The sequence below is a fragment of the Lepidochelys kempii genome, unplaced genomic scaffold, assembly GCF_965140265.1.
Source record: "Lepidochelys kempii isolate rLepKem1 unplaced genomic scaffold, rLepKem1.hap2 scaffold_117, whole genome shotgun sequence".
NCBI classification, from domain to species: domain Eukaryota; kingdom Metazoa; phylum Chordata; order Testudines; family Cheloniidae; genus Lepidochelys; species Lepidochelys kempii.
This window is the reverse complement of record NW_027333596.1, coordinates 102,757-120,124: the sequence shown is the minus strand read 5'-3', so window position 1 is coordinate 120,124 and position 17,368 is coordinate 102,757.

Sequence of the window (17,368 nt, the reverse complement as noted above, 5' to 3'; positions counted from 1 at the left end):
GGTGACAGAATAAAGGTTTCATCCATAATGCTGGTATTTCCTAACTTTCAAATGCTTGACCTTGCAACTTTATTTTTATTTTAACATAACTTTTAAAATATAATTTCCTAGCTGTTTCATTAAAGGAGAAGGTCAAAAACAAACAACTGGATGAAGCTGTAACACTTGGACTTTCACTTAGCATCATCAGCAGGGTTTGAACCCAAGTACAGTTAAGTGTGGCTAAATTAATGGGATTTGCCTCTGTCATATTAGATATCTGCGTTCTATTCCCTACTGATGCAACCTCTCAGTGGATGTAAGGCTTGCTCATTGATAATGGTTGAGAAGGGCACAGACTAACACCATGCACTGTAATAGAAGAAGGGAGTCTAAAACCCATGGTCCGCTGGGAATGTGCCCTGTTCTGGGAACCAGATGGAGGGTTCTTGCCAAGAAGCCAAAAAACAAGCTATCCCTCACCAACCACAAGTGACAAATGGTGAATTTTTGATGGCTTATTACTGTCAAATTGCATGCGTAAAATTAGAGGGCAGGTTGAAAATGGAGCTCCAAGTGCTGAAGCAGCAAAGGTCAAATGTGTTGACCCCTCAGTGCCAGGAAGCAGAATATTTTAATCATCCCCCCTCTGGTATTCAGGTTTTACAGCATTTGTTAGAGATCCAGCTGTGCAAATCTAGGTCTTGTAAATAGTTCCAGGAGGATATGAAGAAATGTTGCTAAAATGGAAAGTGTGAATATTTACCACATGCTGTCTTCAGTAATGTACAGGATCTTTCCAGGGGTATAAACATATTTATCAATGCTCAGGTTTTTGTTCCTGTCATGAGTGGAGTTGACGTTTGAAATAAACATGGGTAGGAATTCTCAAGGACCTCAGGAATGAAATAAATAAAACCACTGAAATACACCAAACCTTTCATTACAGACATTTAGGAAGTATTTATTCTTTTTCAGGTAAACCATCTGGTCTGTGGCTCTCAAAAATTTTGGTGTGGAGTGCATCTTACCAGAGAGAGAGAGACGTGTGGACACCTCCCCTCCTGTTCATGATTGCGTGACATCCCTGTAAAAACTGCTTACATGGAAAAGTAACACTAGCAAAGTATTTAAGTATTTTAACTACAGTATCTTTAGATCAATATGTATTTGTGGTTTTTGAGAAGAGTTAATTATACAGACTCTTTTTGTTCTTCATTTCATCTCCCTCTCTTGTGCTTTCTATTTCCTTCTCCCGGCTTCTCTGAGTAGTTACTACAACTCCTGAGGAAGCTTGTAGAAGGAAGGTAATATGGATGGGGAGTATTCAGCTGTTGTGACCTGCACTGGATGTGCCATGTTTGTCTTTCTTCCACAGGACAGAAGCGACTTTGTCTGTACAAAGTGCAAGCTGGTCTCCATATTGGAAGAGAAGTATCGACCCTGTGTTGCATAAGAGAAACTGAAGATTTCCTGGACAGATGTCAGGATATGCTTCTACGGGCACAACGTTCTGAAGATTCAGAGCAGACTGCGCAGTGGGGACAGAAGGATGGTGAAGAAATTTGGCAGCATGTGACCTCCAGAAGAAGAAAGGGGAGCGTCCATGTACCAGCAACGCAGATACTGGTAAGCAACCATTTTCATGTTCTCTCTACAGGTATTAATGCGGAGAGTGGATTAGATGATACATCTGAGGGAAGGGAACAGAAGGAGACTCCACTAATTGGAAGGCATGAGATGCACTGTCCTAGGGATGGGGGTTCCATGATTACCTCTCCCAAGAGAAGGAGGCGGGTGGTGGTGGTCGGGGACTCTCTCCTCAGGGGGACTGAGTCATCTGTCTGCCGCCCCGACCGGAAAACTGAGAAGTCTGCTGCTTGCCAGGAGCTAGGATTCATGATGTGACGGAGAGACTGCTGAGACTTATCAAGCCCTCGGATCGCTACCCCTTCCTGCTTCTCCACGTGGGCACCAATGATACTGCCAAGAATGACCTTGAGCAGATCACTGAAGACTACGTGGCTCTGGGAAGAAGGATAAAGGAGTTTGAGGCGCAAGTGGTGTTCTTGTCCATCCTCCCCGTGGAAGGAAAAGGCCTGGGTAGAGACCGTTGAATCGTGGAAGTCAACGAATGGCTACACAGGTGGTGTCAGAGAGAAAGCTTTGGATTCTTTGACCATGGGATGGTGTTCCAAGAAGGAGGAGCGCTAGGCAGAGATGGGCTCCACCTAACAAAGAGAGGGAAGAGCACCTTCGCAAGCAGGCTGGCTAACCTAGTGAGGAGGGCTTTAAACAAGGTTCACCGGGGGAAGGAGACCAAAGTCCTGAGGTAAGTGGGGACATGGGATACTGGGAGGAAGCAAGAACAGGAAAGCGCGAGAGGGGAGGACTCCTGCCTCATACTAAGAAAGCAGGACAAACAGCAAGTTATCTCAAGTGCCTATACACAAATGCAAAAAGCCTGGGAAACAAGCAGGGAGAACTGGAAGTCCTGGCACAGTCAAGGAATTATGATGTGATTGGAATAACAAAGACTTGATGGGATAACTCACATGACTGGAGTACTGTCATGGATGGTTATAAACTGTTCAGGAAGGACAGGCAGGGCAGAAAAGGTGGGGGAGTTGCACTGTATGTAAGAGAGCAGTATGGCTGCTCAGAGCTCTGGTACAAAACTGCAGAAAAACCTGAGAGTCTCTGGATTAAGTTTAGAAGTGTGAGCAACAAAGATGATGTCGTGGTGGGAGTCTGCTATAGACTACTGGACCAGGGGGATGAGGTGGACAAGGCTTTCTTCCGGCAACTAATGGATGTTACTAGATCACAGGCTCTGGTTCTCATGGGAGACTTCAATCACCCTGATATTGCTGGGAGAGCAATACAGCGGTGCACAGACAATCCAGGAAGTTCTTGGGAAGTGCTGGGGACAATTTCCTGGTGCAAGTGCTGGAGGAACCAACTGGGGGGGAGCTCTTCTTGACCTGCTGCTCACAAACCGGGAAGAATTAGTAGGGGAAGCAAAAGTGGATGGGAACCTGGGAGGCAGTGACCATGAGATGGTCGAGTTCAGGATCCTGACACAAGGAAGAAAGGAGAGCAGCAGAATACGGACCCTGGATTTCAGAAAAGCAGACTTTGACAATCTCAGGGAATTGATGGGCAGGATCCCCTGGGAGAATAACATGAGGGGGAAAGGAGTCCAGGAGAGCTGGCTGTATTTTAAAGAATCCTTATTGAGGTTACAGGGACAAACCATCCCGATGTGTAGAAAGAATGGTAAATATGGCAGGCGACCAGCTTGGCTTAACAGTGAAATCCTTGCTGATCTTAAACACAAAAAAGAAGCTTACAAGAAGTGGAAGATTGGACAAATGACCAGGGAAGAGTATAAAAATATTGCTCGGGCATGTAGGAGTGAAATCAGGAAGGCCAAATCACACCTGGAGTTGCAGCTAGCAAGGGATGTTTAGAGTGACAAGAAGGGTTTCTTCAGGTATGTTAGCAACAAGAAGAAAGTCAAGGAAAGTGTGGGCCCCTTACTGAATGAGGGAGGCAACCGAGTGACAGAGGATGAGGAAAAAGCTAATGTACTAAATGCTTTTTTTGCCTCTGTCTTCACGAACAAGGTCAGCTCCCAGACTACTGCACTGGGCAGCACAGCATGGGGAGGAGGTGACCAGCCCTCTGTGGAGAAAGAAGTGGTTCGGGACTATTTAGAAAAGCTGGATGAGGCACAAGTCCATGGGGCTGGATGCGCAGCATCCGAGAGGGCTAAAGGAGTTGGCGGATGTGATTGCAGAGCCATTGGCCATTATCTTTGAAAACTCATGGTGATCAGGGGAGGTCCTGGATGACTGGAAAAAGGCTAATGTAGTGCCCATCTTTAAAAAAGGGAAGAAGGAGGATCCTGGGAACTACAGGCCAGTCAGCCTCACCTCAGTCCCTGGAAAAATCATGGAGCAGGTCCTCAAGGAATCAATTCTGAAGCACTTAGAGGAGAGGAAAGTGATCAGGAACAGTCAGCATGGATTCACCAAGGGCAAGTCATGCCTGACTAATCTAATTGCCTTCTATGATGCGATAACTGGCTCTGTGGATGAGGGAAAAGCAGTGGACGTGTTGTTCCTTGACTTTAGCAAAGGTTTTGACACAGTCTCCCAGAGTATTCTTGCCAGCAAGTTAAAGTATGGGCTGGATGAATGGACTATAAGGTGGATAGAAAGCTGGCTAGATTGTCAGGCTCAGAGGGTAGTGATCAATGGCTCCATGTCTAGTTGGCAGCCGGTATCAAGCGGAGTGCCCCAAGGGTTGGTCCTGGGGCCAGTTTTGTTCAATATCTTCATTAATGCTCTGGAGGATAGTGTGGATTGCTCCCTCAGCAAGTTTTCAGATGACACTAAACTGGGAGGAGAGGTAGATATGCTGGAGCGTAGGGGTAGGATACAGAGGGACCTAGACAAATTGGAGGATTGGAGCAAAAGAAATCTAATGAGGTTCAACAAGGACAGGTGCAGAGTCCTGCACTTCGGACAAAAGAATCCCATGCACCGCTACAGACTAGGGACCGAATGGCTCGGCAGCAGCTCTGCAGAAAAGGACCTAGGGGTTACAGTGGACGAGAAGCTAGATATGAGTCAACATTGTGCCCTCGTTGCCAAGAAGGCCAATGGCATTTTGGGATGTATATGTAGGGGCATTGCCAGCAGATCGAGGGACGTGATCGTTCCCCTCTATTTGACATTGGTGAGGCCTCATCCGGAGTACTGTGTCCAGTTTTGGTCCCCACACTACAAGAAGGATGTGGAAAAATTGGAAAGAGTCCAGTGGAGGGCAACCAAAATGATGAGGGGACTGGAACACATGAGTTATGAGGAGAGGCTGAGGGAATTGGGATTGTTTAGTCTGCGGAAGAGAAGAATGAGGGGGGATTTGATAGCTGCTTTTAAGTACCTAAAAGGGGGTTCCAAAGAGGATGGATCTAGACTGTTCTCTGTGGTACCAGATGAGAGAACGAGGAGTAAATGTGTCAAGTTGCAGTCGGGGAGGTTTAGGTTGGATATTAGGAAAAACTTTTTCACTTGGAGGGTTACCTAGGGAGGTGATGGAGTCTCCTTCCTTAGAAGTTTTTAAGGTCAGGCTTGACAAAGCCCTGGCTGGGATGATTTATTTCGGGAATGGTCCTGCTTTGAGCTGGGGGTTGGACTAGATGACCTCCTGAGGTCCCTTCCAACCCTGATATTTTATGATTCTATGATTTGCTCCCTGCATATGTTTTTCCGCTGCGTGGTCCACTTCCAGCTGCTCTCCTCAAAGAACTGCTCAATGATATCATTCTTTCTCTCTGTTTCCCCCTGCTGGCTTCAGTCCCCAAGGACAGCTCTGAGTGGAGGCAGCTAAGCTGACTTCTACTCCTTGTTTCATGTTGCCTTTACAGGCCCCCAGACCCTATTTTTGCCATGAAGAGTCTGGACACCTGTAGGAACAGCTGGAAGCAATGAGGATGCAGAAACAATGACTACCAGCTCTTCAGCAGTCCCATTATGGGAACAGCTGACCTAGCCAGCTTCATCAGTGTGGCTTGGCAGTGTCTGTTTCCCAAAAAACATGAAGGTGCTTGCTTGAAAATTTAAAAAGTGGGTGGTGGGGGTTAGACTCAGAGACTTGAAGGTCAGAGGGGACCACAATGATCCTGCACATGGCAGGCCACAGAACCTCACCCACCCACTCCTATAATAGACCCCTAATCTCTGGCTGAATTACGTAAGTCCTCAAATCATGATTAAAAGACATCATGGGCTGATCGGAGGCAGGAGTCAACTTACTGATACTGAATGAGAGATGATAGGTAAGTGTGGTTAATGGCCAATGCTACTGTAGTGGGTCCTGTGTTTTTCCTTGGTGTGGTGGGTCAGGTTGCTACTCCTTGCCCCTATTCTAGGGCATTGAGGGCTCCACTAGTGTCCCAGTGGGGAAGAGAAGGGGAGTGGGGAAGGGACCCAGGTCCACCCCCTTACTCCAGATCCCAGCCCCTTCAGCTTCATGGGCTTTTTACCCTCTTTCCCCTTGGGTAGGGTTTCCCTCAGTCCTTTGTGCCAGGGAGTCCCTCTGCTTGGGCAGGGTTTTCCTTCCCCTGGTATTCTGATTAACAGCAATACTCCTCCAAACTCTAGTCAGCTCTCCTTCCCTCTCTTTGCTTGAGGGGGAAGGGATAGCTCAGCGGTTTGAGTGTTGGCCTACTAAACCCAGGGTTGTGAGTTCAATCCTAGAGGGGGCCATTCAGAGATCTGGGCCAGAAATTGGGGATTGGTCCAGCTTTAAGCAAGAGGTTGGACTAGATGATCTGACCCTTCCAACCCTGATAGTCTATGACTGAAGCAGGGTTTTTTTATTAGGTCTTGGGCAGGGCCATAATTGGCTACTGCTGCTCTAATTACCCCATAGTAACCTTTCCCTAGTCCACAGGGAATAAGGCCTTGATCATCCTAGGGCTTATATACCTCCCATCTACCACTCTCCTGCTGCCATCTGGCCCTGCTGCATCATGTAGGTTGCGGATAAGCTGTGAAAGGGCCTTGAAAGTGAAACTACTTTGTTTGATATCAGAGAAAAGAGGGAGCCAGAGGAGGGATGTAATGAGAGGGATGGTATGGTGAAAGCAATGGGCTAAGAAGATGTTCTTTGCAGCAGCATTCTGAATGGAGATGAGCAGGGCAGGAGTGCATTTGTCAAGGCCAGTAAGAAGAATGTTGCAGTCATTTAGATACCAGATTATGAGAGCCTGGTGTCGATGGTTAGGAAGAGCTGGATCTTAGCAATGTTATATAGAAAGAATCTGCAAGGCTTAAACATAGCCTGGATATGAGGACCTAAAGAGAGGTTCTAGCTGAAGATAGTATCTAGGTTAAGGGCCTCAGTGACAGGTGTAGTCATTTGCAGAGTTGTTGTAGCCATGTTGGTCCAAGAATATAAAAGAGACAAGGTGAGTGAGGTGATACCTTTATTGGACCAACTTCCATTGGTGGAAGGTACAAGCTTTGGAGCTAAACAGAGCTCCTCTTCAAGTCTGGGAACAGAAGCAGAGTGTCTGAGCTTAAATTGGGACAGATTTGAAATGATCACTTCAAATTCTTTATGCATAAAGGTCTAACCCCCAATTGTCCGCTTCATTTCAAGTGACTGCCTCCTTCTGCTTAACATTTTGTCTCAACTTGTATTTAGCTTTATTTTAAACCCGATCCTGACCAACAAGGAGGAATTGGTTGTGAATGGGAAGGTGGAAAGTAATTTGGGGCAAGTGATCATGAAATGATTGACTTCATGATTCTAAGAAAAGGAAGCCATGGGAGCATCAGAATAAAGACAGTGGACTTCAAAAAACCAGACTTTAACAAACTCAGAGAATTGGTAGGTAAGGAGTTATGGGGAGAAAGTCCAAATGATAAGAGTTCAAGAGAGCTGGCTGTTTCTTAGGGAGACAATATTAAATACACAACTGCCAACTATTCCAATGTGAAGGAAAGATAGGAAGAATAGTAAGAGGCCAATATGGCTCCATCAGGAACCTTTTAATGATTTGGTAATCAAAAAGAAATCCTATAAAAAGTAGAAACATGGACAAATCGGTAAGGAGGAGTGAAAAGATTAGCACACGTATATAGGGAAATCCCAGCAAGGATTATACAAAATCAGAAAGACTAAGGCACAAAAGGAATAAGAAGAGCTTCTTTAAATACATCAGAAGCAAGATAAAGACAAAAGAAAGTATAAGTCTTCTCTTTATCAGGGAAAGAAAGCTAAGTGATGACCTCAAGAAGGCTGAGGTGTTTAATGCCTGTTTTGCTTCAGTCTTCACTAAAAAGATTTATGGTGGTCAGATACCCAACACAATTAATATTAACAACAAGGAAGAAGTAACACAAGCCAAAATAGGGAAATAACAAGTTAAAGAATAGCGAGTTGGGACAGAGTGTTAAGCAGAATGAGAATAAGTGGTCAGTTTCAACTGTGGAGAGAGGTAAATGGTGCCCCCACCCCCACAGATCTGTACAGGGACCAGTGTTTATCATGTTCATAAATGATCTGGAAAAAGGGTGAATAGTGAGGTGGCAAAATTTGCAGACGATACAAAATTACTCAAGATAGTTAAATCCAAAGCTGCTTACCAAGACTTGCAAAGGGATCGCACAAAACTGGGTCATTGGCAACAAAATGGCTCATGAAATTCGATGTTGATAAATGCACAGTAATGTATATTGGGAAATATAATCCCAACTGTAGATGCAAAATGATGGGGTCTAAATTAGGTGTTACCACTCAAGAAAGAGATCTTGGAGTCATCATGCATAGCTCTATGAAAACATCTGCTCAAGATAGAGTGGCAGTCAAAAAAGTTAATGTTAGGAACCATTAGGAAAGGGATAGATAATACAGTAAATACCATAATCCCACTATATAAATCCCTGGTACACTCCAGACTCCATACAGTTCTGTCTGCCCCATCTCAAAAAAAGTATATTAGAATTGGAAAAGGTACAGAGAACGGCAACAAAAATCATTAGGGGTGTGGAACAGCTTCCATGTGAGGAGAGATTAAAAAGATTGAGACTGTTCATTTTAGAAAAGAGATGACTAAGGTAGGATATGATCAAGATCTATAAAATCATGAATGGTGTGGAGAATGGGATTAAGGAAGTGTTATTTACCCCTTCACATAACACAGGAACCAGAGGTCACCAAATGAAATTAATATGCAGTAAGTTTAAAACAAACATAAACATTACTCACTTTATCCCACAATTCACAGTCAATCTCTTGTTGCCAGGAGATGTTGTGAATAACCCAGTTAAAACTATAACTGGATACTAAAAACAATGAGATAAATTCATGGAGGATAGGTGCATCAATGGCTGTTAGCCAAGATGGTCAGGGATGCAACCCCAGACTCTGGTTGTCCCTAAACTGCTGACTGCCAGAAGCTATGACTGGATGACAAGGGATGGATTGCTTGATAATTGTCCTGTTCTGTTCATTTCCTCTGAAGTATCTGGCACCAGCCACAGTCGGAAGACAGGATACTGGGCTAGATGGGCCACTTGTCTGACCCAGTATGGCCGTTTTTATGTTCCAAAGCCATAAATTAATCCTCTAAACTACCTAGTTAATGAATTGACAATACAGTCTCTTCAGTCAAATGTCATTTAAATAAACCATATAAGAGGAGTGATGTACTGAGTAATCAAATTAGGCATTTAACTCATCAGCCATGAGATTTCTTCCTTCTCTTCCATATTTCTGAGTAGCTGATTGTATAGATGTAAGACTGTCAAAGTGTATCCTGTCCTATCAGCATTAATAACAAAGGGCTTAGGGTTCTCTTACTCCACTCAAGACAGCTAAAATTTAAACAAAGCAGGTGTGCAATGGTATTCCTTTGTCCCTTGTATACTCTGCCTGTGGCATGTAATAGTCTAGTCTTCTGAGGAGTGCAATACTTTGGTCTAATTTTGATTGTTGGGTTTAGTATGCATGTGCTTGGTGCTGTTGGTAGCCTGTGATATGCAAGAGGTCAGACGAGCTGATCTGGTGGTCCCGTCTGGCCTTAAACTCTATGTCTGTGTGTGACCTGTGGTTCTTAATTAGGGTTAGTTGTAAACATCCTTGTAAGTGTCCTACTTAAAACATGTTTTGTTACACAATCTGAAGCTTAATTACACTTACCTAAGACTGGCACATGTCCAAGGAAAGATAAAGTGCTTCCCCAAGCTTTTAATAACATTTAACACTGAGAGTGATTATCCATTGGAACAATTTACCAAGGGTCATTGTGGATTCTCTATCATGGGCAATTTTTAAACCAAGATTGGATATTTTTCTTACAGATCTGCTCTAGTTCAAAAGGAATTATTTTGAGTAAGTTCTATGGGCCTGTGTTATACAGGAGGTCAGACAAGACAATCACAATTATCCCTTCTGACTTTGGAATCTCTGAATACTCATGGAACAAGATTTCCTAGGTGGGATGTAATGGGGGAAACATGGTCCATAAGAAGGAAAAAGCAACTTCATGTCTGGCCAATTTAGCTTTGGGTTTTGGACACTAGAGGCAGGAGTTGGGGAAGGAAATAGCAAATATCATGCATCTGTTCTACAACTTGGTTTTATGGAAAAGAAGAGGGTAGGCCCTGTTAGCAGACCCGTAACCCATATTATTATTTTTTTATTTCTGTAGTATCATAATTGTGTAGGTCACGGGCCAAATAAACATAGAAGATGTGTCCCTGCCCAACTTACAAGGCCTTCTCCCCTGAAAACATTGCTGAAATGTGGAATTCTGATTTTATGTAAATTACATGACCGCCTGCCTTTAACACATAATTCTCTGGTAAGTGCCACAATAGAGTAGTCTGAGCTACATGCAGGCATTGTTGGCAGTGTGCTCTGGTGTTGGCTTGTGCCTGTGCACATAGTGGACATCAGGGGTTTCCCTTTAAAAAGTTCATAGGTTTGTCTTGTTTCTGTCTCCACTATACTCGTTAATTGTTTGTTAATAGTTTTGGCGTTAATGATATGTAGACATTTAGGCCTTTTCTACATTACGAAATTAGGTCGAATTTATAGAAGTCGGTTTTGTAGAAAGCGTTTTTATACAGTCAATAGTGTGAGTCCCCACACAAATGCTCTAAGTGCATGTAGTCGGTGGATGTGTCCACAGTACCGAGGCAACCGTCGACTTCCAGAGCCCTGCACTGTGGGTAGCTATCCCACAGTTCCCGCAGTCTCCGCCGCCCATTTGAATTCTGGGTAGAAATCCCAGTGCTTGATGGGGCTAAAACATTGTCGTGGGTGGTTCTGGGTACATATCGTCAGGCCCGCCTTCCCTCCCTCCCTCCGTGAAAGCAAGGGCAGACAATTGTTTTGCACCTTTTTTCTTGAGTTACCTGTGCAGACGCCATACCACGGCAAGCATGGAGCCTGCTCAGCTCACGGTCACTGTACGTCTCCTGGGTGCTGGCAGACGCGGTACTGCATTGCTACACAGCAACAGTTTATTGCCTTTTGGCAGCAGACAGTGCAATATGACTGGTAGCCATCGTCGACGTAGACCAGGGTGCTCTTTTAACCGACCTCGATGAGGTCGGGGTGCCTGGGCAAACATGGGAGTGACTCAGCCAGGTCATTTCCCTTTTAAGTTTCGTTTCATGGCGATTCAGTTCTACCAGCAGTGCACTGTCTTTTAATCTGCAGCCAGCAGAAGACGATGGCCAGCAGTCATACTGCACCATCTTCTGCCAAGCCCCCAGGTGATGATGATGGCTAGCGGTCAAGAAATAGACCAGATTTGTTTTGTATTCATTTTCTCCTCGCTCCCTCCGTGAAATCAACGGCCTGCTAAACCCATTTTTGAGTTCTATCCTTGAGGTTTTGACTTCTATCCTAGAGGAGGCCATTTTGTTTCTCGCAAAGCCACCCCCTTTGTTGATTTTAATTCCCTGTAAGCCAACCCTGTAAGCCATGTTGTCAGTCATCCCTCCCTCCGCCAGAGCAATGGCAAACAATCGTTTCACGCCCTTTTCCCTGGATTGCCTGAGCAGGAGCAGACGCCATAGCACAGCAAGCATTGAGTCCGTTCAGCTCACCCCAGCAGTTATGACCATTGTAAACACCTCGCGCATTATCGTGCAGCGTATGCAGAACCAGCACCTGAAAAACCAGGCGAGGAGGCAACGGCAGCATGGTGATGAGGCCCTGAACACACTTTTCTCTAAAACCGCGTTCCCCCGCAATGTGGAGATCATGGTGTTCTTGGGGCAGGCTCATGCCGTGGAATGCTGATTCTGGACCTGGGAAACAAGCACAGAGTGGTGGGACCACGTAGCGTTGCAGGTTTGGGATGATTCCCAGTGGCTCCGAAACTTTTGCATGCATAAGTGCACTTTCATGGAACTTTGTGACTTGCTTTCCCCTGCCCTGAAGCGCAAGAATACCAAGATGAGAGCAGCCCTCACAGTTCACAAGCGAGTGGCAATAGCCCTGTGGAAGCTTGCAACACCAGACAGCTACCAGTCAGTTGGGAATCAATTTGGAGTGGGCAAATCTACTGTGGGGGTTGCTGTGATGCAAGTAGCCAACACAATCACTGAGCTGCTGCTATCAAAGTTAGTGACTCTGGGAAATGTGCAGGTCATACTAGATGGCTTTGCTGCAATGGGATTCCCTAACTGTGGTGGGGCTATAGAGAGAACGCATATCCCTATGTTGGGACTGGATCACCAGGGCAGCCAGTACATAAACTGCAAGGGGTACTTTTCAGTGGTGCTGCAAGCACTGGTGGATCACAAGGGATGTTTCACCAACATCAACGTGGGATGGCCAGGAAAGGTTCATGACGCTCGCGTCTTCAGGAACTCTGGTCTGTTTAAACAGCTACAGGAAGGGATTTACTTCCCAGACCAGAAAATAACTGTTGGGGATGTTGAAATGCCTATAGTGATCCTTGGGGACCCAGCCTACCCCTTAATGCCATGGCTCATGAAGCCGTACACAGGCACCCTGGACATAGTCAGGAGCTGTTCAACTATAGGCTGAGCAAGCGCAGAATGGTTGTAGAGTGTGCATTTGGACGTTTAAAGGGTTGCTGGCGCAGTTTACTGACTCGCTCAGACCTCAGTGAAACCAGTATTCCCACTGTTATTGCTGCTTGTTGTGTGCTCCACAATCTTTGTGAGAGTAAGGGGGAAGACATTTATGGTGGGGTAGGAGGTTGATGCAAATCACCTGGCCGCTGAATACACACAGCCAGACACCAGGGTGGATAGAAGAACACAGCAGGAAGTGGTGCGCATCAGAGAAGCTTTGCAAACCAGTTTCATGACTGGCCAGGGTACTGTGTGACACTTCTGTTTGTTTCTCCTTGATGAAAACCCGCCCCCTGGGTTGCCTCTAAATTCCCTGTAAGCCACCCGCCCTCCCGCCTTTGATCACAGCTTGCTTGCAAAGGAAATAAAGTCATTATCGTTTAAAAAACATGTATTCTTTATTAATTGATTATAAAAATAGGGAGATACCCCACCCAGGCTAACTTGTGAGTTATGGGAAGTGGGTAGGAGGGAAGGAAAAGGCCACTTTTAAACTTGTTGAATGCCAGCCTTCTGTTGCTTGGGTTGTCCACTGGGGTGGAGTGGTTGGGTGTGTTCTTGGGCATCTGGGTGGGGAGACTATGAAACCTGGGGAGGAGGGAGGGCGGTTAAGTAGGGGCTGCAGCGGCAGTCTGTGATCCTGCTGCCATTCGTGAACCTCCACCTAACACCAGGGGCATGTCCGTTTGATCCCGCAGTATCCCCAGTGTTTCCTCATGCCTCCTCTCATCTTCCTGCTGCCACCTCTCCTCACATTCATCGGCCACCATCCTGTACTCTGCTATTGTGTCTCTCCACACAGCTCTGTCACTGCTGGATGACTGCATGAGCTCAGAGAACATTTCAGCACGCCTGCTTTTTTTTTGCGCCTTATCTGAGATAGCCTCTGGGATGGAGGAGGGAGGCTTGAAACATTTGCAGCTGCTGGAGGAAAAAAAGGGAGTGAAGTATTTAAAAAGATACATTTTACAGAACAATGGCTATACTCTTTCATGGTGAACAACACTATTCACATTACATAGCACAGGTGATTTTGGTACAAGGTTGCATTTTGCATCTTATATTGAGTGCCTGCGGCTTTGGTGTTAGAGATCACACATGCAGTGCCAGGCAACGGAATTCAGCTTGCAGGTGGCCATGGTAAGCCATAGTCTTTCGGCTTCTGCAACCTTCATAACAGCAGCCCCCTCCTTTCCCATACCAAGCAAAGCCCGTTGAGCTGGCCATTTACTGCTGCAGTTTTCCTGTTAACGTGCAGCAGCAGAAACCAAACTAACCCCCTCCCCCAATCCAATTTTCTGGGATGATCGCTTTTCCCCTCCCCCCACCGCATGGCTGGTATCAGGGAAGATCCCTGCTAGCCAAACGCGAACAGCTCAGCGCCAATGGCACCCTCCTCCCACCGCGTGGCTAACTGCGGGGAGGATTTCTTTTCAGGCACAGGCAAACAGCCCAGTAGGAACGTGCACCTCTGAATGTCCCCTTAATCAAATTCCCCTATTTCAACCAGGTTACCATGAATGATATCACTCTCCTGAGGATAACGCAGAGGTAAAGAACGGATGTTGCTTGAATGCCAGCAAACACTGGGACCATACGCTACCAGGCTTTGTCATGCAATGATACCAGATTACTTGCTACTAGCATGGCATGGTAAAGTGTCCTACCATGGAGGATGGACTGAGGCTGCTCTCCCCAGAAACCTTCTGCAAAGGCTTTTAGAGTACCTCCGGGAGAGCTTCATGGAGATGTCCCTGGAAGATTTCCGCTCCACCCCCAGACATGTTAACAGACTTTTCCAGTAGCAGTACTGGCCACGAATGCATCCCAAGTCCTCAGGGCTACTTAATCATTAAAAAATGCTTGCTTTTATAACATGTATTATATTTAAAAAGGTACACTCACCAGAGGTCCCTTCTCCGGCTTTGTTGGGTTGGGAGGGTATTTCAATCAGGGTTATAAGAAGATCCTGGCTGTCGGGGAGAATGGTGTGCTGTGTGCTGTCCTTAAGCTCATCCTTCTCCTCCTCATCTTCCCCGTCCGCAAAATACTCAGCCATGGCGGAGAGTATCCGATCCTCAGAGTCCACGGACAGGGGTGGGGTAGTGGTGGCGGCCCCCCCTAGAATTGCATGCAGCTCAGCCTAGAAGCGGCATGTCTGGGGCTCTGTCCTGGAGCGTCCGTTTGATTCTTTGGTTTTCTGGTACGCTTGTCTGAGCTCCTTAAGTTTCACGCGGCACTGTGTTGCGTCCCTGATGTAGCCTCTGTCCCTCATGGCCTCTGAGATTTTTTGAAATGTTTTGGCATTTTGTATTTTGGAATGTAGTTCTGATAGCACGGATTCCTCTCCCCATACAGCGATCAGATCCAGTACCTCCCATTTGGTCCGTGCTGGAGCTCTTTCTCGATTCTGGGACTGCATGGTCACCTGTGCTGATGAGCTCGCCTGGCCAAACAGGGAATGAGATTCAAAAGTTCCCGGGGCTTTTCCTGTACACCTGGCCAGTGCATCTGAGTTCAGAGTGCTGTCCAGAGCGGTCACAATGGTGCACTGTGGGAAGCTCCCGGAGGCCAATACCTTCGAATTGCGTCCATACTAACCCTAATTTGAAATGGCGATGTCGATTTCAGTGCTAATCCCTCGTTGGGGAGGAGTACAGAAATCAGTTTTAAGAGCTCTTTATATCGAGAAAATGGCTTTGTTGTGTGGATAGGTGCAGGGTTAATTCAGATTTAATGCTGCTAAATCCAACATAAACTTGTAGTGTAGACCAGGCCTTAGTTCCAGTTTGTTTGGCCCTTTGCCCTGGAGAAAGCTTTTGAAAGCAGAGCTGTTTTTCCTGAGTGAGTAAGCACTGCCTACACTAATGACCCTTGTATTTCTCTCCTCTGGTCCTTTCATCTTTCCCGTCTCAAGAATTAACTAAAAACAAAAGCTGGCAACTCATCCTGGAATGAAGCTGTTATGAGATTTCAGTACAATGTGATCAAATTCAAAGGGGAAGAACTAGGGGAGCTTCCTGTCACACTGTTCTAGGTATCTGGTATCTTTGTCCTGGGTTTTTCTTGTCTTCCGTATTAATTTCAAGGGTGCTTATAAATGAAAAAAATAGTCTGTGTCCTTTTGCTGCTTTGATGTCTTATTTTTCACACACACAAATGTAGATCTTGTCTCTGCTAAACCAGTTTTTTCCTGAAAGACTCTGTGACCAACTGAAGAAACAGTGGGATTATATCACATCAGATAATTTTGGCCTGCTAAACCCAGAGTTGTGAGTTCAGTCCTTGAGGGAGCCATTTAGGGATCTGGGGCAGAAATTGGGGATTGGTCCTGCTTTGAGCAGGGGGTTGGACTAGATGACCTCCTGAGGTCCCGTCCAACCCTGATACTCTATGATTCTAACAAACAACTGAAACTTGATTAATCTACTCAAACTTGTTACAACTCTTTGGTTCAGCTTTTTGGCCCTGTTAAGGCTGCTTTGCAATGCTCCAGTGACAACGCAGTTTTAAATGGATGGTTAGTTGAACTGGTTGGGTTGGCATAGCAGTTCTTATCTACCTTCTTTCACACCCTGATGTAAGGAGAGCAAATCCAACAGCAGCTATGTCCACCTCATGATACCCCAGTTGCCATATGGGCCCTTAAAGGGCCACTGTCCCTTGTGTAATTTAGAGAACCCTTGAGGCTGCCCTTAAATTGTGCCTCAGGACTTGACCCTGTGTTTTGCAGTGCCAGGATCAGGGTACTGTAAAGGTGGCTTAAATTGAGGTTTGTGAATGCAAACACCCTCATTGAAGTGTGCAGTGGTGATTACATATGCAAGTCAAGTACGAGCAAAAGTATGCATTTGACGTTTTGGCCTGGCTGTAGTGTGCTGCTTGTGTAACTGTGATCAGCTTATTGGGGGGTGGGGTGGGGAGGAAATAACACTGGATTTTGCATGTAAATACAAGACTTTAATTTCTACACCCCTAGACACTTCTTGGTCACAGCATGCTGCCCTAAAATTAGACTGTGTCAAATGTGTATGGGTCATACCCCCAACTCTGTTCTATGAGTGGGCACGACCCTGACATGCACAAGAATTCTCAGTTTGTGGTGGTGATATCTTTGGTTTCTTTCTCCAAATGCTTCTGTGGCTGACTGGGAACACGTGATAGGTGTATTGCATGGATTATGGAAATGCTTAGTGTCCTGGATTTGCTTTTCCAGGTCCCCAGAATTGATTTTCCAGCCTCAAATTGATTGTAATGTTTGTCTTTCTCATTCTTAGAGGTCAGACAGGAAGTTTGAAGAAAATACTAATTTACATTTTGTTTTGCTTGACAAAGTTTATCATGGTGCAGTAACTTATTATGCAGATATAGAGGTAGTAGGATAGCACAAAAGTACAGAAATGAAGTAGGCACTGGCAAAAATATTCCATTACTGATTAATTTGTAAAATCTGGGAAAAGGAACCCTCAACACCTTGAGTTTCCCATGCTATTTCTGTGGGATACATAATTCACAATATCACTGGCATTACAAGGAAATTATACTTCATTGAAACCATTCTTTGAAAGTTTTATTAATTGCTAACAAATTGGGATTAAATCACAACCAGACTGTAACTGTAATTAAACACCTATGGGAAAAGCCAATGTTCTGACCAATCTTAACGCAAAGAGTCAATGTATAAAGTCAGTAAAACACTGAAGCAAATACAACCCCCATCCCCTTAGGAATATTGTAATATTATCATTGTT